Genomic DNA, 23,427 nt, shown 5'->3' with positions numbered 1-23,427 from the left:
AATCCACCAAAAACCTTTTCATACACTTCTAAACACAGATTCTGTAATGCTTTTTTTAGTTCTGAAGTTTTATTTTGAAATGGCGATGTTCTGTTACACTTTCCTGCATCTAGGCAAAAATGGTATTTGCCAAGAACAAAAATTTTGAATCAATATGTGCAAATGTAGGAGTTCCAGAAGACAGAAAATACTTAAAGGCAGGAGACTGTTCACAAGACTGGGAATCTGTAAATCCAGGGGCCAGTCTTTACAGCAAGTGTGGCTAGGGTTATAGGGGTTTTTTGTGGTTGGTTTGTTTTCTTTTCCTAGATTTGCTGCAAATGATCTTTAAAATTTATCTTGATTCTTCTGTATTATTAAACGTAATTTATTGTTATTAGTGTCAAAAGAGAGAATGACCCTTAATTCTTTTCTCCTGAAATGAAGTTAACAGAGTACGTCTGCCACTGCAACCTTCAAATAGTCTGGTAGCGTTTTTTAAACGTCCTCTTTGCCCTTGTTTTCAGCTCTGTTGGCACCGAGTCACTGAGATGAGAATTGGTGACTTTTGAACAGTCTATTTTTAACAAAGTTCATAATATAGTATTACTGTTAATTAATAGTGTCGGTCCCAATCTGCAGGGCTGAAAGGGAAGGCGTGTATCTGAGGACAACTGCTTCTAAGTACTCATTTTTGGGTTTTGCTGTTCTGTGGGTGTGGCTGGTCCTATTCTGTAGATATGAGTATCAGTCTTCACTTTGCTGCTGCAAGAATATCTCTTCTTTCTTTAAAGATGAGAGATTCCAAACTGTTTCCAAGAAAATGTTCTACATCACATTATAAAATGGGATATGAATGGGTAGTTGTGGTTTTCTAGGATTTTCAAACTTGAAGTGAAACAACTTCCAAAAACATCAGATCACGGTATTTCTCAGAAACTCAGTTGTCACTTCTCACACACTGCAAATAACTGAAGCACACCAATTCAAGTAGAATAAGAGCTTTTCAGCATTGAGTTAAAAGCAGCACGTGGATGACAGCATGCAGTAAACGGGCAATCCTTTCCCCGTAAGTACGTATTGAGCCTGCAAAGCTGAGATGTTGTGTCTCTGCAGACCAGATTTCTGATTCCATTCTTGGTTTTAAGCAGACTGTTGTCATTGAAGGGTTAATAATTCCTGTTAAGAAAATGTATCGGTCACTTTCTGTTTCCGGGAGCTTTTTGCCCCTTGACAGAATACATTGTATATGTATTCTGCTCATCATTTTCAGCAATTACATGGTATGCTTATTGGCAGCTCTCGTGCATAAATACTTATTTTGCTAGAGGAGGAGATGACAAGATATAGACATGTAAGAAACCTAAATCTTTGGCTCAAAAAAATTCCTGATGGATACAAATGGTATTTCAATAACTTTTCGATCCACGAACTTTTCTTGCAAAACGACATGACTGTTCTTCTTGCCAGTCACGGCAGGTGCTCCATCTGTACAAATACTGCCCAATTTGAACCAGTCAAGCTTAATGTTTGTTTTTCCCACTATCTGCCACATTTTCAACAAATTTTCTCAGTTCTTTAAACAAGCGTGAGGCAGCAGCGTGGAACAAAATGGACAGAGGCCAAGCAATTCCTTAATTATAGCAGATTTTTTTTAACACATTGAACAACAACAGTCAACCGTGCAGTGTCAGTAGCATTGCAACTTCCCTTGGTTGTGAGCAAAAAAAAAAGAAAAAAGATATTTGCATGAATCTGTTAAAAATTGAATGCATGCTGTTGTGTTGTCTAATATCATCTCAGCCCTTCTCATTGTCATGCTGCATGAACAACTATGAACGCATCAGCTATGTGCTGTTCTTTTGATCTGGTTTGTGCAGCAGTAATTGATGTACCCTCTTGTATTCAGTCTTTGTCTGAGAATGGCTCTTCTTTGCAAGCTCGCCATAGGGCTGTTTGCTGTTACACCTTCGCCACTGATTTCAGCTCACAAACGTGTATTTATTTTCAACGTACAAAAAGCTGTTGTGCTGGGGATCTTTCCCGATATGAAACCAGACTGCAGGGCAGATCCAACAAAATATATTTTGCGTTAATTTCAGGATTAATTTGTATAAAAATACCATTCCAATTTGGACTTTCTGTGTGGCTGTATCACCATACCACAAACGTACTTCTACAGACTCTGTCTCTTCTCCAAAGAAGAGCCTAACCTTCCCCGAGAGAAACTCGGGGTGTCAGTTCCATGCTCCGTCATCTAATTTTTTTTTTTTTTTACTGTGGTATGCATGACTTGGAAAGCAATGCTTTGATGATAAGTAAATTGCTTTAAAAAGTTTATGGATGTTTGAGTTAGCTGGGAAGTCATTAGAAAAAACATGAGGTGAATGAGGACACTGCAGGTTGCACGAGTCCTTTATTTTCCTTTTGCTGTGGAGTTGCAGGGCAGGTAAGCTCTGGCTTTCTGTGGGCTCCCCAAAAGGAGTCCTGTTTACTGGAGTTACTGTGTCTTGGGTTTTTTTCTAATGAAGCAATTTTAATCCTGTGGGCTAAAACTGCTAGTTTTAAATGCTGGTTCTAGAAGCTGTGGAGTGCAGCTTTGAATCCCGAGTAATCACTTGGGTTTCTGCAGAAGGAGACTAAAATACTCTCAGGCTTGCAGAGTAGTGCTTCATTAGTGCAAAGCAGTGGGGAGCGAGGGGCTGATGCCGTGACCACGTGTGTTCTTCCATTCCCTTGGCTGCTCCAAGTAGCCTTCTCAACTTCCTATGCATTCATAGTTTCCTCAGTTTGTTTTTTTTTTAAAGAATGTTATTACCTTTCTTCCAAAAATATTTAGGCAAGGGGTTAAAAAGGCTGTTGAATTTAATAAATATGTGTGTAGTAGTAGAAATGACATTTTTGTGACTGCAGATGCAGTGTGTGTATGCAGGAGCTAATGGACCTCTAAAAGCACTCGGTGTCAGCCCTTCTGACGTTGTTTCTTCATTTTGGACTAGTCAGTTGCAGATAAAGGGTAACTTTTTAGTGACTTAAATTCCACAGCTGACAGAGACATATTTAATTTCTAGGGACTGGCTATCAGGAAAGTGCACTTCATTATTGCCACCTAGCAAAAAAAAAAAAGCATGTTTGTTTTTAATTACAGATACTGAGCTTGTTGTGGTCAGTTGATGTGAGTAGTGGTAGGGTGATTGTAGAGGTGCAAAGTTCATGGTAGTGAAAATTGGAGATTGGTGAGAGGCTGGCATTGATGCTGTACTCAGGTTCACTGTTTTCACCCATATACCTGACTGTTCTTGAAGTTACCTAGCAGCGTCTTGGAGAGAAGGGTTGCTCCTGGAAACAGCTCCCTTTCAGACTGAGATACTAGGTATAAACTTTGTCCATTCTCCAGTATAACTTAGACTAGACAATTTTATTTGACAGCTTAACAATTGTACCTAAGCTGCCTCTCAAAATATTTTGCACTTGAATTTTATTAGTCTCGATCATATTACTTCTTCAAAAGAATTTTTATAGTTCTTACTGGATAAAGAATGAACCTGGAATAAGGAAATTAAAAGTGACTGCTCTGTGTCATCACTTCCAAAACAAATCCAGTATTAAAAAAGTGTAATTATGTTATCTTTTCATCATTTTCACACCATAATGGGGGGGTGGGGGAAATGACCATCTGTGTAAACTTTTTGAAATCTTCTTCCTATGCCGTAGCCTGTACTTTTTTAGACTAGAGAGGAATGCTGTATTCCACAGATGCGATAAAGAGAATATTGCTATTCAACAACTGTGATAACAAGCAAAGAAAACACCGGACTGAAAGCCAGGTGCCCTGCTGCACGACAGCAGTGGCGGTGCTGGCATCTCGATGCTGGTGGTGTAGAAGGGAGATGGTATTTGCAGGTTCCCCATGAGCCTCATTGCCGCAAGAGAAGGGTGCACCTAAGGCCACGTTGGCTTTGGGGAACACCTCTTTGCTTTCATCTTCTCCAAAACCTCACTGAGAAAAAAAGTGCTCGATTCTTTTCTCTTAGTGAGTGGCATGGTTTTGAGGAGGGTGGGTAGGTGAGATTTCAATGTTTTTAGCAATGGGGGAGTCCCATGTGGCATTTTGCAGTGTGGGTTTAAAATCTCTGACTTGCCAAACATTTCCTTTTTATTTTTCTTCCTTCCACAGAACTTTTAAAACCTTGTTCTAATTTTTTGCTGAACCAAACTGATGTTTAAAGAACAAAGTCCATTAGAGATGTTGGCACAACAAAGAAAAAGAGTTATAGAAGATGTGAGTCAGCTCAGGAGGTCTGAAGTGGGAGGTGGATAGGTTTTTCCTTCCTCAAGGGAAAATGGTCATTCTGAATAAGGAGGTAAGGTGTTCTCAAGTGTTAGATTAGAAAAGTCGTCAAAAGGCTTAAAAAAGTACAGCACCTCTGCATTTCGGATCAGGAGTGGAGAAATCTTTTATTATACCATAGCAGTGTAGCAAGTTAATAAAAAGTGAACTTTGTGTCATTTTCCTTGTAAATATTTGGAAACTAATGAGAATGTTTACAGTCCCTAAACTTTTTGCGCTTTTCTTTTTATGTTACCGTGTCTCTTCCCTTTTAACTGCTGCTGCTTTTTGAAAGTTGTTTTCCCTTTCTTTAAAGGTGTGAGCTACAGAGGACCCTTCCCATGCACCAGCTTAATGCCTTGTGTGGGCTGAGGGTCACGTGGAGCAGGGCAGCAACAGACTCTCAGTGCAGGTGCCTGGAGCTGGTCCTCCCGTACCCCTGCTAGAGCTGACGGATGGTCTGCTGGGGATGGAGCTGGAGTCTTGCAAGGAGAAGGAGCCACAGGAATGTGCGTAGGTTCAGATCTGAGACCAGGGTTGTACCCGAGGTGTTCCCGTTAGTGAATAGGTTGCTATTTGGTTTGGAAACATCAGTATTGTGGGTTTTGGGGTGTGGTGTTTTGTTTTTTTTTTTGGCTTGAGAATCACTCACATTTAAAGACTTGGGGTAAACCTGCATAAATCTTAGCTCACTGAAGTTGTTTTGATTAAGGTGGGTGTAAGCCATAATAGATTTACGTCCGTAATGTGCATGCTGTCTCAGTTTGTGATAGACTTATGGAAAATCATAATGAAAACACCTTAAGAATGGATGTTATTCATACTGATTTGAACGCAGCATATGTCCAAATGAGAAGTGAGGCATTGTTCCTCACTTGCAATATAAAAATACTTGAAATAACTATTTCTGGGCCTTCAGTATTATCTATTGAATTCGTATCTACCCTTGTCATCTGACAGGGTACTAAAACAAGATTCTGCTCAAAATGATAGAAATGACAGTCGTACAATACATTTCATTCCTGCTGAACCTTGTTACGTAGTTAGTTCGAAGAGATTGGGATCTTGCTTCAGTCGCTCCAAGGACAGTCCTTTGGAAAGGACTTGCAGAATTTGTAATTGTGCCCATAAATCGCCCGCTCCCCCTGCAAGTATGGTGTAATTTCTACTGTAGCCCTACTGTTCTGTGTTGGGGAAACAGCAGTTCTATCTCTTTTTTTTTTGGCTTGCTCCCTCTTTTTCAACACAGCAAGCGGTTGTGTTGTGCTTGTGGTGAGTTCCCGCTGCCATGGACCATGCTGTCCTTCCTCTGCCATGCTCTTCTGTAGAACTGCTCCTGTGGGCTGCCAGCGTTTGACCCCTTGCAGCTGGCAGTGAGTAGAAGAAATCATATATCTGGAGACCCAGACTCTGCCCTTAGCTAGGCTTGTGAAAACCTGTGGCATTATACAATTGGCTTGGAAAGACTTCAGAAATCCCGTGAGAGCCGCTCCACTGAAAGTTGCTCTGTAAATGTTAGACAGGGCTGTCGGTTTTGCGCTAGTACATTTTATTTTAAAGCCGTGTCTGAACTGCAGTCGATGATCCTGTTTCATAACGTTGAAGTAGAGGGACAGATCTGGAGTATGAGCTGCGCCATGCTGTGTCAGTGGAGGTGGCTACTGAACCTGCCTTAGCCAGGTGCTGTGGCAGAGCCTGTGCTGAGGGACAGACGTGCTCTGAGGGCCTCTGGTTCCTGGCAGCATTCAAACCACTGGTTACAACGTGACCATCCTCCTCCATGGCCTGATCTCTTTTGGGAAAGGGCCAGGCCCGTCTCCTGGCAGAGGTGGGCAGCTGAGGTGCCCAGAGTCCCAAACCCACCTAGGTGGACACTGGCCCTGCAGCACAGCGAGTCCCAGGCAGCAGAGGATGTGGTCCTCTCTGGGCCAAGAAAACTGGTTTTAAGTCTCACACAGTGCTGGCACCATCCAGTCCGGAGCAAGCACAGGGCTGAGGAACATAAAGGGAAGGTGCGTGCACCCCCTCAGACTCCAGGCCGTGGGGTGAAGCTCTGGGGTCTGGCCCATGGTGTTCTAGCTGACGGCGGTGTCATTTGTGACAGCAAAACATAGTGTATGTGGAGATATATGTTGCTGTATGGAGAGGCCCCTATAACCTTGGTCTTTTTGTTTCATGTTTAATGCAGAACCATAGGAAACAATACTCAGCCTATATAGACAGGTCTTGTACTGACCACTGTAGCCATGCCCATCTGAGCAGCTGGCATCTTTGACTCATACTGGCTTCTGTGAGTGTGAGGGATACTTCATACAGCTGGTCCACAAATAGCTGAAGAGCTTGAATAGCTCTATAATTCTTTTAAAAAGTTCTGCAAAGACAGACCTGAGCAGATCGAAGTTATGGTCAAAGAGCCCTGCCCCGAGTCATTTAGTTTTCTTCTTGGTTTCTTTGCCTTGTGATTCTACTGGGACAAGAAAGCAAATTATGAGAAGTGAGGAAGTGAAGCAGAAGATACGGTGTGATGTATTATACATACCTCCAGTACTGTCATTAGACATTTCTACCTACTTTGCAGAAAGAAGTCTGAATGGACTGTTTTATATGGATTTTTGCCATTGCTTAACGTAGAAGAGGAGGCGAAATATTGAAATGACATGTGAATTATTTATGTGTCCAATTTGCTGTCGTGAATGGAGAAGCAAGGATGTTAAAAGCTGTTAATTACTACGAATTTTATTGTACTGACTATGGTTGTAGCTGCAGGCTACATGGGCTCTGGAGGGTAACCTAGTGCCGTGCAGTCTAAGGGCACTTCTGAGAGAAGGAAGCAATGTGCCAAAGTGCTCGCTGCTGAGCTGTAGCTGTAACCTCTACATCTAGATGTTTTGTCATGTTACTGGAGAGGAGTGGTGTTTTTCCTTCAAGGTGTGAACATGAACAGTTTTATTTATATGTCTTCTGGTATGTCCAGAACAGAAAAAAAGAATAGAACAAAAGTTACAATGCTGTAGTACAGCATAGTCACATTTTTTATTCTGTGTTTCCTATATTCAAGGGGTTTCCTAGCAAGAATAGAAACATCTGCAATAACAACTCCTATTTATGTTAATCTTTTGCAATCAGCATGCAGTCTGAAATAATTACAATGAATACACCCTCCGCTCCAGACACTCACAACTTGCATTTATTTCAGGATTCTTTGCCTCAGAAGTCTGAGAACATAATCCCTCATTCTGCTCTGCTTCATCTCTTTTGCATGAATTTATCCAACGGTACCTTTTGTACTATTGTGAGCTTCATTAACAATGGTCACGCCATAATAAATTACATAAATCGAGAAGTTTTAATTAAATAAGTTAACCAAAAAAAAAAAATCAAAGCATATTATATTTAATTAGGTAACATTTTCCTATCATAAATTTGCACACAAGGTGTGTAATGAAGTAGGTCGGGGTAAAATCTATAATCTGAAGGTTTTTAGCCTTCATAGCTTCACTAATTTAATCTGCAAAAAGATTTTTCTTTCTCTTTTTTATTTTTTTTTTTTAAATCATGTCAAACATACCTCATTTTGCAAGGGACTATGCAAATTTAGGAGAAAAACAGTAGGTACTGACGAAGGCGTGACTAAGAGTCTGTTTGACCCTGTGAATTCATATCTTCCAGCTTTTCCTCCTCTGTTTCTTTCCGAGCTGCTCGCTGTAGTCAGAGCCATTTTCTCCAGCCTGGCAGTGGCCCTTCAGTTCCATTCGTTTGTTCGGTGCTGAGCAGAATTGGGGGGGTGTTTTTGGTGGAATTGGCCAATGTATATGATATAAAGAGCACATTCAGAGCCAAGTCTCTGTGCATGTGTGCATTCAGCTGGTCTGCTTGCCCAGGCTTGAGGGAAGGAAAAATAAGATCAGGCTTAGCCCATGTGTGCAGTGCCATGGAGCCGCTCCTCAGGTCTCAGCAGCAGCTCCTGGCACCTGCCTTTGCTTTCTCTTTCCTGAACTTGCATCCAGAAATCATGGGATTGCTATACCATCCCCTGCCTCCTAGCTTCTTACATGGCTCAGCCAGGCTGCTTTCACTTGGACAATGTTCCCATTGAAGGGATTTGGTCCAAAAAGGAGAATTTTGGTTTTCCTTTATGTCCAGGATATGCAGCTTCATGGCAGTGAATGATGCTCTGATTTTCGATGATGAAACCATGCAGGGACTGGAAAAAAAAAAACAACAACAGCGGGAGAGGACATGGAGAGGAAATCTTTAAAATCATGAATATTGTTTTGTGGTTTTCCCAGACATCTCTGCAGAGTGACAGAGAGCAGTGCAAAGGGAGCGTGCTGGTACATTACATGCACTGTTTTGCTTTGGTGATGCATAGTGTCAGAATAATGTTTTGTAATTGTCTTTCACAAGTGCAAATGGCTGTGTATTGAAGACTATGAACAATAATTACCAGTATTTATATCTCTGTGAAGCATCCTTTCCTTTTGATATTGTAATTTAGGGATGATTTAGAGAGGCAAGACTGATGTCAGCAACATCAATGTACACTTTGGGCTGGGTTTCTGGTGGGGTTTTTTTTGGGGTCTGCTCCCATTATTCTCTGCATAATGAAACCCTGAAACCAGGGAATATGACGTTTGGACATTCTGTGAGAAAAACATTGCACCAGGTCATTTGATTTGTGTATACTTACAGTTGGGGGATGCAGGGTGAGAAAAAGGTAAATGATGAGGGAGATAAGGGAAGGATAGGGATGCTGGGTCAGATTGTGACAATACTGCTTGTGGTGGCATCAACAGTGCTGTGTCTCTGTCCCCTCCTCGTCAGCTGTCGTCTCATCTTAGGTCACTGCAGGGGTAGCGCAGTGTTACAGGAAGCAGGAACAAAGGGTCTGTTTGCCAATAATTTTCCTGCTTTCTACAAGGTACATGTAATATTTAACCAGATGAGGTCTGTTGCGAACATGAAATGGCAGCTTACCTGAGATGGTGTATAACTCCTAAAATTCACCAGAAAGACCACAAACCTATGAGCAGGTGGATCTCTTACACTTCTCTGACCCATAGCCTGCAATTAATTGTCCACCAGAAGACATTATAGAGTATTTCAGTACATCCAGATAACCCTCCCTCTCTCTGTCCCTGCCTTTTTACAGGGAAGCAGCTCTAATTTTAGAGAACGGTAGGAGGGCATAAAGTTTATATAGCAGTACACCTATTTTACAGAAAATGCCCCATTTAAGTTTTAGGGATCTACCTGAACAGTTGCCAGACAGCACTCCTACAGTTGGAGAGTATTGCACAGAATCACTACTGTAATTTTAGGTAAGTTGCAGCGTGCACAGTAGTCTGGTGGTAAAGAAGAAGAGGAACACACAGGTCCAGAGAGCAGAGCCAAGGTGAGAGGAAAGAGTAACGGGAAGACAAGGGTAGGGGAAAAAACTAATGCTCAGCAAAAGAGGGGGGAAATTAGTCAAGAAGATAGGAATTAAAATCCAAAGCGTTGGCTGAGATAAGCAGCTTAGTAATAGTCATTTGCTGGGATGAGCATGTAGTACATTGAAGAAGAGACTCAAACAAGACCCTCCTCCAGGGGTTTGGGAATCTCCCATGTGAAGGACCTTGGGGTGAGTGGGAAGAAACTCTCCCTCTTAAAGTGATACAAATTAGATGGCTGAGACAGAGAATTTTTTTAATTGTATCTGGACAAGAAGATACTAGAAATTAGGGTCTTGATGACAGGAGTGTGTCAAATTAATGCATTATGTATTTTTGGAATTATACAATGTGTCATAAGCCAATTTCATTCCAGGGGAGATGTGACATCTTCTCTCTTATGAGTGAGGTTTCCAAAGGGCTGAAAAGCAAGGAAAATGTAAAGCAAAAAGAGAAGTTGTCAAATGGAGGAGAAAAGCACTGACTGTGCTATTTAAACTGTATAAATCAGTGGTGGTGTATCCTACCTCTCAACCCCTTCTGATAGCTCTGTGTGTTTAGGCTGCTAGATCAGTTTTCCGTTTTTGGTCCATTTCAGGGAAATAGGTTTTACCTTGACCTGTAAAGCTAGTCGTATCCTTTTACATAGCAGTGACTTCCCAGAGAGCAGAAACATAAATCTACGCTGTTGCCATGAGGTACATGCTGTGCCTCACAGCAGATCTGTTTTTTCACTCACAAGAGCGTGTGGAAGAGGATTTTTCTGGGCTGCTGAAAATATTTGAGCTGCAGTTTTACGTACTGAATGTTTTTTCCTTCTGCTTCCAGAATTTGAGTAGTTCAGAAAAGAAACGTAGAGTTATCATCTGCAATCAGAAATGGTCTTCCTTTTCAGAAAAATACTGTTTCTGGCACTCTTGTTGGGGAAGAGGAGCTGTCCTTTCCAAGACATTTGGTATAGGTATGAAAATGTTCAAAGAGCTGACAATTAATAATTATTATTCAGTGCTGCTGCTTTGCCGCTAGTATAGCGAACATATTTTTTGGAGTAGAATTAAATCCAAGTCTCTCCAGGGCCTATTGGTATTTTGCTAATGCTAAATTAAAGCGTGCCATGTGCTGTGCACTAGGGGTGGTCAGCAGTGGCTTGACAGAATTTAATTGTGTGTGTGGCAGGGGTGCTCAGTGTCACTGCGTGGTAGGTGTGATACAGCCCCAATCTGGTGGGAAAGCAGTCTTTCACAGCCCCTCGTGTTTTCACAAACAGGAAAGAGACATCCCCTAGCTGCTTCTCCATCCTGCCCACAGGTGAGAGGTGGTCCAGCTCCTGGAGTGGGCATCCTGCGCAGCCAGTTTGTGTTCCTTCTGCTCATCATCTCTCCCTTTGCTTTTTATATTCCCAAGCTGTAAATGCTTAAAATGAGAAATGAGTTAATTAGAAGCCATGAAACAGAGGTGGAAGCTGAACTACCTTAAAAAAAATCAGTAAGTGAAGAAGCAGGACCAGATTGGAGAAGGGAAGGAGTCTTTATGGCCTTCAAAATTATCATCCTGTTAAGCTGCTGAAGTATAGGTTTGGAGGTATTAATAAAAAAATTTAGTAGTATTTGCTTTTGGGGACATGCTGGTGCATGTTGGAAGTCCCTAAATTGCATATTGTCCTGTACTGCCCCATTTTGAGCACTCTTCCTCTTAATATATCTTCAGTATTATTTTTCTTGATGAGGTCCTCACCCCTCTCAGCTGCACACTTTGAGCATGTTCACCCTGCCCAGCCTGGTGCAGCCAGTGCACAGTGTGTTGCAGCACATCTGGGCTAAAATAAAGTGTTAATAGGAAGAGAGCCACCAAAATTAAACCTGTGAATCTTGGACCCGAGCCGGCAGAATCGCTGGGTGGGGAAGTTTCCTGAAGAGCTGAGCTGAAGGCCTTCTTCCCAGGCTGTCCTTCTTCCTGTTTTTTTTCCGTCCTCCACTGAGGGCTAAGCTTGGGCAGGCAACCACGCCATGGCTGTGCGTAGGTTTCACAGGAGAGTGGTTACTGCCATATCTGTAGCATGCAGTAGCTAAAGGAGTAACAGATGGGATGTGATGCTCAGAGAGGTCTCGGTGCAGGTGAAGATTTGGGGAAAAAGTAGCCCTGATGTGTACTGCACCCACAGCTGTCCTCAGTGAGCCTCCGTGGTCCTCAGAAAAAGGCAGGGAAGGAGCAGGAGCTGTGGTGGCAACTGGGTACTGCAGCTGGTTAGGTGGTGACAGGGCAGAATAGTTCAGGGGGAGAGCAAAACATCTGAATATACATTGGACAAGCATGATGTTTAAGAGATATTATATGGGATGGTGGCATGTTGTTAATTTATTTAGTGATTTGTGGTGGCAGTAGCTGAATATTTAGCAGCTTAAATCTAAGCAACTGCCATTTCATGCTTTGGTGAAGAGAGAGTGGGTGAGTGAAATAGTAGGGGTAAATTGTGAATAGGAGTGAAACCAATATGTGCAGCTTTCTCTGAACCTGCCCACCTCTTTCTTTGTGTAATGTTGAGCAGCTGGGGCTGTGCTATCTCAGCTTATCATCAGTAATCAGGCTGTAGATCTCTGGGGACATGTTTTGCTTTCAGTTGCTTTGGTAGCTTATTACTTAGATTATTTTCATTTAGACCAGGAAAACTGCAAACAGAATTTGAGCCTTTTTTGGCAGTTTGTTTGGTGGGAAGTACTCTCATTTTGTGAGACCCTGCTATCTTTGTTTAGTCAAAGAAGAAACCAGTTGAATACAAAATGAGAAAGCATTTGCACTATTGTCCTTTATTTTCCTTCTGTGAGGGAAATTGTACTGATCTGAGTAGGAGTAAAACTAGTAGAGTTCACTATAAATTAATTATAAATACTTTGTTTATTAAAGAATGACATTTTCCTAATCCATAAAATTACACCAACCTGTAAGAACATAAGACACAAGACTCGACCAAGTTAGTTTCAGAGGCAATTGAATTCCTTCAGCTGTTTCAGACATTCTTTCAGTGGGATTTTCCCCAGCTTGAATTCTATGGAGTTTTTCTCTCAAGTGGCCCACTGGATTCCCTATATGCTTTTTCATTCTAGGCTAGGCAGGTATGTTTATGAGTTGCTGTCCTAGACTGCTTTCTCCAGAGGTGTAATTTAGAAGCTGGTGTTTCATTCATTACTGTGCTTACCTTGTTCTGAATCTGTGATTTCGCCTGTTGTTCAGCTCACAGACCGATGACTCATTCCTTTGCTTCACCCGATAGCTGCACGTGATCTTAGCCCATTCTTAGATGAGCTTTGGGAGTGAGCTAACAAGAAATGTTTACAGCATTCAGGGTGAATCGCAATTCCACACAACAATTTATTTAAAAAAAAAAAAAAAAGGCAAAAGGGTGTCTGTAACCAAACCAATTTTTTTTTAATCATTTATCTGTTTTATTATGCCTCTCTTGGGCCTCACAGTATGTGCAAAGGATGTAAAAAGATGCTCTCTGCTCCTTTCTAGCATGCATGAGAAAAGTCAGACTGTGCTGAAGCAGAGCAGTTCTTCCACAGGGTATAGCAAACCCTCCAGAGACATCCATCTTGCATCCTGTAGAAGTCCATGTAAAGAAAGAAATCCTAGTGGGGTGTCCACTGTGTGCGTAGGAGTTTTCTGTAGAAGAGCAGCTTCCTTTATGCCATGTCCCTAGATGACTTAGCAGCATCCTGTAGGTGTGAATGCCTGTCTCTGCAGAGCAGGATATGCAGAAGATGAGGGAGACATGGTGACTAACTCTTTATTCCTGCAATTGCACCCTCAGCATGGAGGACAGCACTATGTTCCCAGATAGGCTTCTCACACCATGTCATTGCTGGGGATTAGCCATTTTCCCCATGGGTCTTGTACTCAGCAGAAAGCTCTGCGGGAAGGGGTATATGAACATATGCAGAAATCAGCACTTGCGTAATAGATCAGTTCTTTATTATCCACCAGTTTCTTCTGTTCTTTGACACGGGTTTCAGATACTGCACATGTTGATTTTCTCCTCATGCCATGTGGTCCTAACACATGGTGAAGGAAGGACATTCAGACTTGAATCATTTCATCTCCCAGAATCTGTCAGTTTTCCAGTGGCACTTTTTTTCTTCCTGCTATCTCTTCTGGTATTTTTGCTTTTTTTTTTTTTTTTTTTTAAAAACAGGACATTGAGTTTAGATTGTCACCTTAAAACCAGTTGTTCCTGTTCGTTACTAAAAGACGTCTTACTGGAGTGCAACTGAAAGAATTACCAAGGTATAATGTTGGCTTTGGTGTGAGAGGGAGGATTTGCTGATATTAATCTTTCTGCTTTGCTAGGACTGTGAAGATCACAAGGTTTAATTTGTCTAGGTAATTCTAACTTGTTTGTTTTCCAAGTCTTTGTATGCTGGCTTTGAATGGTAAAGGAGAATTTGTGGTAAAGACTTGTCATGGAATTTGAAGAGTACATTTATGCTCAGGGTAGATAAATAATTTCTTTCCTTATTAAGGTAAAGGTCTCAGCCAGTGCTCTTACTAATGGTGTCCTTTTGAACTAACCTGGATTTATTGCAGAGTGCAACAGCCAAGTGATACTAGGCAATATTTGTGTTGTTGCCTGCTTATAAGTGATGCCCTTACAGTAGTTAGACACAGCATAAAGAGTTTACACTGGGCATGCTCAACCTGCCTTCCAAGTGCTGTGTCCATACCCCATCCCTGCTAACCACTTGGAACCTGTCTTCACCTAGTAAATGCTTCTTGTGGACATTTCAAGGGTCTGCATGACAATGGTCCACTAAACCTTTCTTCAGGCTGGGAGCCAAGCTGTGTTTGCACAAGTTAGAAGCTGTATGGTAAGGGTCAGAACTGGGGTTTCTCTAAGATCAGTTTATTAGGTTATTTCAAAGCATAGCAAAAACAGCCTTCCATCCCACTGCACGTTGGAGTATCACTTAGAAACACTTCCCTTCTCTGTTTTATTTAATAGTCTGGCTGCTGTTGAGCTTTTGCAACTGTGAAGTCAGTTGGATTCTTGTGTACCAGATTCTGCAGAAAAATTTTTGGCCAATGGTGACTGATGTGGAAGAGGAGCTTGGACTAACTCTGTTTAACAGCTTGTGCAAAATACACGTAGGAGTGTAAGGAAGAAACTGTCACTACTGAATCTCAGAAAAAGTAGATGTAGGAAAAATGTTCAGAATTTAGGAAGAAAGGAGAAAGTGGCGTGGATGGATTGAACGTGAAGCATCAAGTCGCTGTTCAAAAGGGGAAGCTATCCAAGTGCTCTTGGGGACATTTGGGTAGTTTTCAGAGAGTGTATTCTGTTGTTTCTTCTTGCTGATAACAAGTCTGTAAGTTTCTGGTGTGTATCATAGCTTCACCACATGCCGTTATGGCTTGCTGACTCAGGGTAGCGAAATCTGTTTGTATGGAGGATGAATATCCCCACAGGACATGCGCAAAGACGTTGGCCAACATTTTCTTCACCTTTTTGAGAGAACTAAAATGTTCGTTCCAAACAACTTGTAAAAAGCAAAGAGCATTTCATCAGTAGTGTTACATGAACACAAACTTCTTGTGTCATTTTATATGAAGCAGGCCAAAAAAACCACAGTAGCTTACAAGCAACAAGTAAAGCAAAGCTTTGAAAAAACCATAGATTTAGCTTCTATCAGTATACAAAAATATTTACTTAAATGAGTGTGACTTCAACATCAAGTGGAAGGGAAAATATTTTTACACTTCATTTCTTCTCTTTACTATAGTGTTGAATCTTGCTTATTTTATGTAGTCATGCATGACTACACCAAATTAAGTAGTATTTTTATGAGTTATCCGGACATTTGAATTTCTTATGGATGGACCTATGAATTAAAGAACGGTCCTTGAAAAAAATGGTTTCAGATGAGATTAAATTAAAAGATCAGAGTAACTCATTATTGGTGCCATTACATAGATACTTTAATTATATTTTTTTCCTTAACATATGTACATATATTCCCTCTCTTATTGCAGCTTTCTAATATTATTTCCTCTGGGCTTCTTTTCTGCATTAATTGTTGTGTATACCATTTTTTTCGTGGATCAAATGAAATGAAATTAAAATACTAAAAGTGAAATAAACAGCAATAGTTTAAAATGTAGACCATAGTAAACTAATCTAGCAAATAGCTTTTTAAGTGGGTTTAATCCAATTGGTCAAATTAATAAGGCTAACCAGAAAAGAATGGAGTTTTTTTTGGAGAAGAGTGAAAGATGTATTAAGAGAAAGTTGTAAAACCCCAGGCGAAAATATGCAAACAACAACTTTTAAAACAGGCTAGCACAGAAACCAGAAAGAACTAAAAAAAAAAAACCAAACAAAAAACCAAAACAATACTTAATTGCTTCCTTGCAATCAGCCCTTTCCCACCATGAGAAAAGCCATAAGCAGCAGTGAGTAAGCAGTGGTTGCCAGCATTCAGAGGTAATGACTGTGGGCAAGTATGTGGTGTGCTGCCTTTTTTAGGCTTCATGCCTAAGGGAAGCATCTCTTCAGCATAAAACAGAAAGAGAAATTAAATTTGTCACCTGAAATGTAAAACCAAATTGTGTAGTACATTTAAAAGGAATTTGTCTGCTATCAGTGCTATCAGTCCTTGAATTTTAAAGATATTTTTGTTACTGTGAACTTGAAAATTGAGATGGTGCTTTATTTCAAGGTGTGAACTACATGATCCTCTGATGTAGCTCCTCTGCTTACATGTGGAGGTTATCTCCGTGGTTGACCCCTCTGTGAGTAGAAAAAAGCTGGTCAGCAGTAGTGCTCCCCTTCTCACCTGCAGATTATCTGGACCTGTAGAAGTGTGGAGCAGGGGTGGTACGCCATGCTTCTCCAACAACTTGCAGTGCTTCAACTTTCCTTCAGAGTCCTGCCTCTTGGGAGCCTCTGGGATTGCTAGGTTAAGCAAACAGTGTGGTAGAAAGTTTGACTGATAACCAGGAGATGAAAACAGTTCTACTGGCTCTGCTGGAAGATAGCAAGAGAATCCCTGAGTGAAAGTGGTCAGAAGACACTGAGCAGAAACAGGGGTTCTCGATTTGACAAGCAGGATAAAAGTCTTTTTCACTTTTAAGGCTACAAAACCCAACAGGGGGCTTCAGGGAAAACCTCGGTGGCTCGTTCTTGCAAAGTTCTTCTTTTCCCTTGGCATGTATTTCATCCCTGTAGAGGAATGTGAATTGGGCTCGGGTTTTCTAAGACAGGATTGCAAATGAAGGATGGAAAAATGTATTTCCTACTACAATCCATTGGACTGACTTCTTAAAATTGATAACAAAAGGTGAAATTTTAGAAAGCTTGTTCTACTGTGGCTCAGTTAAGCTCCTCCTGAAATCATTAGGGGAAAGTTCAGGCAGTTCATTTTCTTTTGAAGCCTTCTAGCTACACGTCATGAGATTTCGTTCTGTAATTTGGGCACTGAAAACAGAATGAAAATTTCCCCTTGTTTTCTGGCCAGCTTGAGTACCATTTTGGTGCCCAAAAGCCTTTAAAACAGGCTTAAGCTTTTTTTTGTTTTGGTTTGGTTTTTTTAAGGACTGTGTTCTTAAAACAGCTTGTTTTAAGGCACCCAAGTTAGTGTTTGATGCATGGAAATCAGTTAATCACTTAATGGGTTCATTAGGAACTTAGGAATTCAATTACCAGAAGTTTGGCCGTGTGTGACTTGCTGTCATTTAAAAATTTTCTCCTTTCAAGAGTTTCCAAATAAGTTTATGCATGTTTATTGGGGATGTTGTCATGCTGTCAGTTCAGTAATTCAATTTGTTGACTGCAGTTCAGTGACATAAATTAATAAATATTTGCAGTTTTGATCCTTTGCTTTTAGATGTTGGTATGAGTTAAAAAAGAAGAGCGCTATTTTGATTTAAAGTATAATGTTGCAGAGCAATACAATAATTTTGTATCTTCAGTGTGTGTTTGTTAATATAGCCATTTCTCAGGAAGCACTGTTGTTGTGGAAACTGGTATAATTTTAATTAATGTTTTACACTATGTGCCTTACAATTAATCTTTTAAAAATAAAACATCTGTAACTGGACTTGTTCACCCACCCTAGTCATAGTGGAGACTGTGCTCAGTGGTAAGATGTTTCATAAACCTTAAGTGACAGAAAGCATCTACAACTGAATTCTATGTTTGGAATCTGTGCTTATAACTCCCTGTTGCAAGTGAAGCACCCCATGAAGTGCATCTCTTCTTTACAGACAACACAGATTGTACAAAGATGTGTGACATAAACAAGAAATGAAAATGTGCTTCAGTAGGACTTTAATGTTGTGCTGCAAGGCCTGGAATTATCTTTGTCTTAATTTACACTGCTTTCAAGTAGTTCTTCTTGAATTGTAGTTCTTGCAGATGTTTTGTTTAACCTTGGAAGTAATCACAGAATGGTGAAGGCTGGAAGGCACCTCTGGAGATCACTTAGTCCAAACCCCCTGTGCAGAAGCAGGTTGCTCAGGGCCTTGTCCAGCAGGTTTTTGGGTACATTCAAGGATGGGCATGCCACAACCTCTAGGCAACCAGTTCTTATCCTTTTTCTAGGCACCACTGAGAAGAGTCTGTTTCTGTCTTCATTATTCCCCTGATCAGGTATGAACCTCACTGTCCACTTAGTCTGTACTTCATCAGTCTGTCAATGAGGGTGTTATGGGAGACAGCATCAAAAGCTTTGCTAAAGTCAAGATAAATAGCATACACTTCTCTCTCATCTCAGTGAGACGAGCCAGACGTCTCATTGCAGAAAGCTATCACGTTGGTCAGATGTGATTTCTGCCTCCATAAATCCATGCTGACTACTCCCAATCCTCTTCTTTCAGTCCATATATTAAGGAAATTGCTCCCAGATTTATTTGCTCATTACCTTCACAGGGTTGGAGGTCAAACTGACCTGCCTGTTGTTTACTGAATTCTTCTTGGAAATTCTTGAAAATCAAGAACCTCCTCTGATCCGCATGACCTTTCAAAAATATTTGAGAGTGGCCTCCCATTAACATCAGCCAGCTCCCTCAGCACCCGTGGATGCATCCCATCAGGACCCACAGGCACGTGCATATCCAGTTCATTTAAATGTTTCTTAACTTTTTCCTCTTCTGCTGAGGACAGGTCTTTATTGCTCCAGACTTTCTCACTGCTTACAGGGGCCTGGGATTTCTGAGAACAGAATATTCAAGGAAGAAATAGCTTTTAAATCGACCACCTTTTTTCTGGTAGTAGTCTGTCCCTTGAGCTAGCAGAGATACACTTAATGTGCTTTAAATGCAAACCAGTTCTTTGCAAAATGTGTGTATTAAATAGATCTAAAGTTTGTTGATAGACGTATATTTAAAGCTGAACTATTAATGTCTTTCCATGATTAAAAACGAAAAGAAAAAATCTAGTTCATAAAGGAGTGTGAATCTATCAAAAACACGTGTTTTTTTTCTCTGTGCTTTTGTCCTGTGTTGGCCTGGCTGAGTGCTGGCTGCGCAGAGGTGTGTAACGGGAGTGACTACAGGCAGCACAGGAATTTCAGAGATGGTTTTAATGTGTCAGAACAACAAGGTGGATTAGTCTGAAGTCACATTCATGTTGCCATCGAGAGCTGTCGTCTGTGCCTGAGCAAGGTTCTTTTAAGCTTGAATGGGTGTAACAGTCCCATTCTACAAGTGCTTCTGTTGCAGTCATCAAATGGGGAAAAGGACAGAAGAAGAAAAAACAGTGAAGATGCTGTTTCCAGCTCAGCAGGAACCTGACAGCTCCTGAGCTCAACAGGAGCAGGGCGCTGGGAGCTGCTGCCTCACAGAGTGCAGATGTGGCCATCGGCAAGAGGCAGGTTTCTGGCTCCCAGCTTCTTCTGAGCTTCAAGCCCAACAGCAGCTTGAGAGTCACACCACTTAAGGGAGTGCAAAGCAGGGATTGGCCCCTCTCCTGCTGAGCACATGCCACAAGTGGGGAGCATGAGTTAGTCAGCCCTGTCCTCCAAAGAGAAATTGGACATCCCCACTGAGTGTAGTCAGAGCCACCCACCTTTGCCAGCGTTCATCTACTCTTCCAGCACAGCTCTGTCAGCTTTAAGTTAATAATTACAACTTTTAAAAAGCCCTTCAGCTTTTTAGGGTTTCTTAAACAGCCAGCAGCTCTCAATGTGGCTGCACAGCAGTGAGGACTCAGCCTACCATCTCGTGAAGGTCTGCCAGGGTCACTCCTCATCCTGCATGCAGTAAGAGTCCTCTCGGTGGGAACAGTGGCTCTGCCTCAAAACTCCTGGGAGTCTGCGAATGTTGCAGTAATTGTTCCCAGGAGTAGCTGTGCTGTCTTTTGGGCTGCTTTCCTCTGACACTGTTACACAAAAAAAGGTCGTTTATTTTTCCGCAGAGATTCTTCTGTTGTTAACGGATCTTGTTAATACAGGGTTGCAATCTGCGTGTCTTGCTCATGGTAGACCATTCATAACGCAGCCCATATTAGGTGTCTCGTTTTACAAACATATCATATAATCTCACCACAACTATCTGAGCTTCTGCTTGAGATTATTAGTAAGTTCCTGAACATAAGACTAGCCACATTTTAATGAGTAAAGGTAGAATGTAGAATTTTGTCTGGGGAATATTTTAATAACTTTAAATAAAATAATTATTAGCATATTATAAATAGGCTTTTTTTTCCTCTTTTCTTACTTAAAATTGATTCTAAGAGGAGGCTACTATCTTTTTTGTTATAAATAAATTATTGCCATTTTAACAGGCAGCTGTTGAAATCACTGATAGAGAACTAATCACTCATTCCTAACCAAGTTGTTTGTGCAGTCGTAAAAGGAACTTCATACAAAATGATGGTCCAGTGGGTTAATATTGCAGATGAAGTTAGGAAACACCTCCACAGTTACCTGCTTCTACCTGGTTGCAGAGGTGTTTTCATCTGCCAAAGTATATTTCAGTGGTGCAACTTTAAATTTTAGATTTTTTTATTATTTTTTTTAAGATGACGGGTTTTTTTGGTGGAAAAGAAGTTCTATATCACAATGAAAAGGAAAGCAGGTGAAGTGACCCACTCTAATAGCTTTTTAGGACTTGTTGAGACTCGTGTCCCGAGTAACCAGGTGCTTGCCAGCACAGTGTCTCCTGGCTTGCTGTAGCACAGTCGTGCTGTGGCTGCTGGCACATGTTCTCTGCGTCCTCTGTGGTGGCTGTGGAACTCAGGAGACTACCTCGATTTGTCTCTTCACTCTCAGTGCAGGCATGAGGCTGAGGTCTGCATCTCTTGATGAGGGCATGTGTCCACAATGGTGACAATATGGGGGGACTGTCAATGCCATGGCTGTTAGTGTCTCCCTTCTGTGCTCTGGGGATATGCCTTTGAGCATAGAGCACTCTGAGAGCTCTGGTGGTGCAGAAACACGTGGCTATTGCCATGTGAACACCGTCTGCTTCCAAATTCAGCTCATCTATCATGGACCAGCTTGAAAATCAGTTGACAGCACTGTGTTGACTGAGGTTTGACACTGGGCTGTTCCTCAGAGTGGCAAAGGCTGCAAGGTTTGAAATGCGGGTTTGCGAGGATGGGCACCTCTTTGCAGCTGGAGATGGGAAATCTGACATTTTGGGGAAGCATTGTTTTGGGGTGCAGACAAACTTTCCCTGGACCGGAACGTGAGTGGCACTGAAAGTGTGTGTGGCACCGCTGCACTGTGACAGTTTAGTCCATTTTATTGTGCCTGAGCTTGTCTGTTCACCGTCTAGTGTAGAGTAGGGGCAGGCGGGGTGGAACTGGAGGGTACTTTTGGCTGACTGAAAGCAAGAAGGGAAAGAGTCAGGGGTGCAGGAGGTGCTCAGATGTGAGCCAGCTTACGGATATGGGTCTAGCATTGCTGCAGCACCGTGGCACTGCATCTGTGGCAAATAAGGGAAGGAGAATGGGCGATGTAATGTTTCCTGTGATGGAGAGTGCAAAGAAAAAGATTAGAAAATGCTCCTCTCAAGTGATATGGTTTGCTTCACTATTTGTTTTGCCATTCTTCACCGTATGTAGACTGGGACTTGATAATAGTGTTGCGTAGCCCATTTGTACTTCAGCTTTGGGTATTATGGACTGTTGACTTGTGGGATTTCAGTGCATAAAAGAAATGAAGGTGCCTTTGAAATTAACTGATTCTCAAAAAGAGGGAGAGGAGGGGACAATTAGCAGGATGCTTTTCATTACTCTCTCACTCTCAGTGAAAATGTGTGGTAAACACAGGGTAAAACTGTATCACTATGAGTCCTTTACTGTATCAGTGCATCTCCTTCTACCATATTAGTCAATAGGAAGCTGATGCTGCTGGTGGTGGGCTCATTCATGGCCTGTTACATAGCTCCCAGAAAGATAGTACAATGTATAGAACTTGCTGATGCTTGGCAATTTCACTGGGCTCCAGGCTGTAAGGGGTTCACCCATCGGCTCATGAGCCAATGTGGTCTCTCACCTGAAACTGCCATGTCTGGTTTCCTTCACGGTGAGAGCACAGGCGTGACAGCAGTTTCTGGTTCTCGTTCTTCTTTCCTCCTCCTGCAATTCCACAGGCTTTTCTGACAGCCCTGAAAATCTCTGTAGGTATCGCCAGTCTTCTACCCACTGTCTTTTTGTCCTTGAATTACTAGTCCTGACAGTGAGACAAAGACTTTCTCTGTAGCTGGGCTGTTTCTGTAAAGAGCTCCTAAATCCAAATGTTTGTTTCCAACAGAAAAAAAAAAAAAAAAAAGCAGGTGAGTAGCTTTGAATTTGTATGCTTTTATTTGGGAGAGGGGAAAGGAGAAAAAAAAAAAAGGGTCAAGCAGGTGAAAGAAAAAATAAAAAATTTGTTTTTCCAAAAAAAAAAAAAAAAAAAAAAAGCAGGTGAGTAGCTTTGAATTTGTATGCTTTTATTTGGGAGAGGGGAAAGGAGAAAAAAAAAAAAGGGTCAAGCAGGTGAAAGAAAAAAATGTCAACAGGTTAAAATAAGTCTTAATTTCAAAAGAATTCCCATTTTTTAGTTTCTCTCCCATTGTATTTTATTGCTTCTGCATTTCTTTTTTTGGAAGGAATTGTTTCAGGAGAGGAAATAGTAGTCTTGTTTTACATACTACCCCCCAGAGCGTTTTGGGGCAGTGTATGGACAGAGGTGACACATGCTGGCTCACAAAGCCACCGTCATGGTTATTCTCAACACACCTCACTGAGAGTAGCTGCTGTTTCAGGAACCAGAGGAGGAGGAGGACGTACGTGTGCCACACACTGGGGACAGATTCCGTTTGCTCCAAGATGACTTTTATACATCTTGTTAGAAATGAGTGGGTTAGTGACCGGGCAGGGATCACAGGTGACATGGCAGGGCTTGGCATTCCAAAGAAATCCTGAGGCCACATGAATTCACACATGGATAAAATTCAGCTTTATGGCTCTCCTGGAATCACACTGAAATGAGACTGGTAGTAAACAACTTCTGTGCTAATAGCAGGGTGCCTTAGCGTGCAGGTGGTTTGGAACAGAAGCAAGTGCCTTTAAGCATTGTTTTATGGTGGTGTGTGTTTCAGACTGAAAAATGGCCACAAGCTTTATTACTTTAATATTAACGCTTTTTCATTACTCTCTCTCCCCCCCCCCCCCCCCTCCCACACACCCTCCTCCTCACCTCTATTAAA

The 23,427-nt window shown here is 41.6% G+C and overlaps 1 protein-coding gene across 2 annotated transcripts in view; it reads left to right on the top strand.

Moving 5' to 3' along the window:
* Positions 1–23,427, top strand: part of LRRC3B (leucine rich repeat containing 3B) — a 44,625-nt gene that overhangs the window by 6,000 nt on the left and 15,198 nt on the right. Inside the window, exon 1 of one of the 2 annotated variants that reach the window (XM_014937664.1) lies at positions 4,667–4,818. The exons of the other annotated variant lie outside the window; for it this stretch is intronic. The gene's annotated coding sequence lies outside the window, so the exon portion shown is untranslated. Of the gene's footprint in view, positions 1–4,666; positions 4,819–23,427 lie in introns of those variants that run through there. 2 annotated transcript variants of the gene reach the window in all.

Source organism: Calidris pugnax, unplaced genomic scaffold (assembly GCF_001431845.1).
Source record: "Calidris pugnax isolate Ruff unplaced genomic scaffold, ASM143184v1 scaffold11, whole genome shotgun sequence".
NCBI lineage: Eukaryota > Metazoa > Chordata > Aves > Charadriiformes > Scolopacidae > Calidris > Calidris pugnax.
This window is presented reverse-complemented; position numbering and strand designations above follow the sequence as displayed.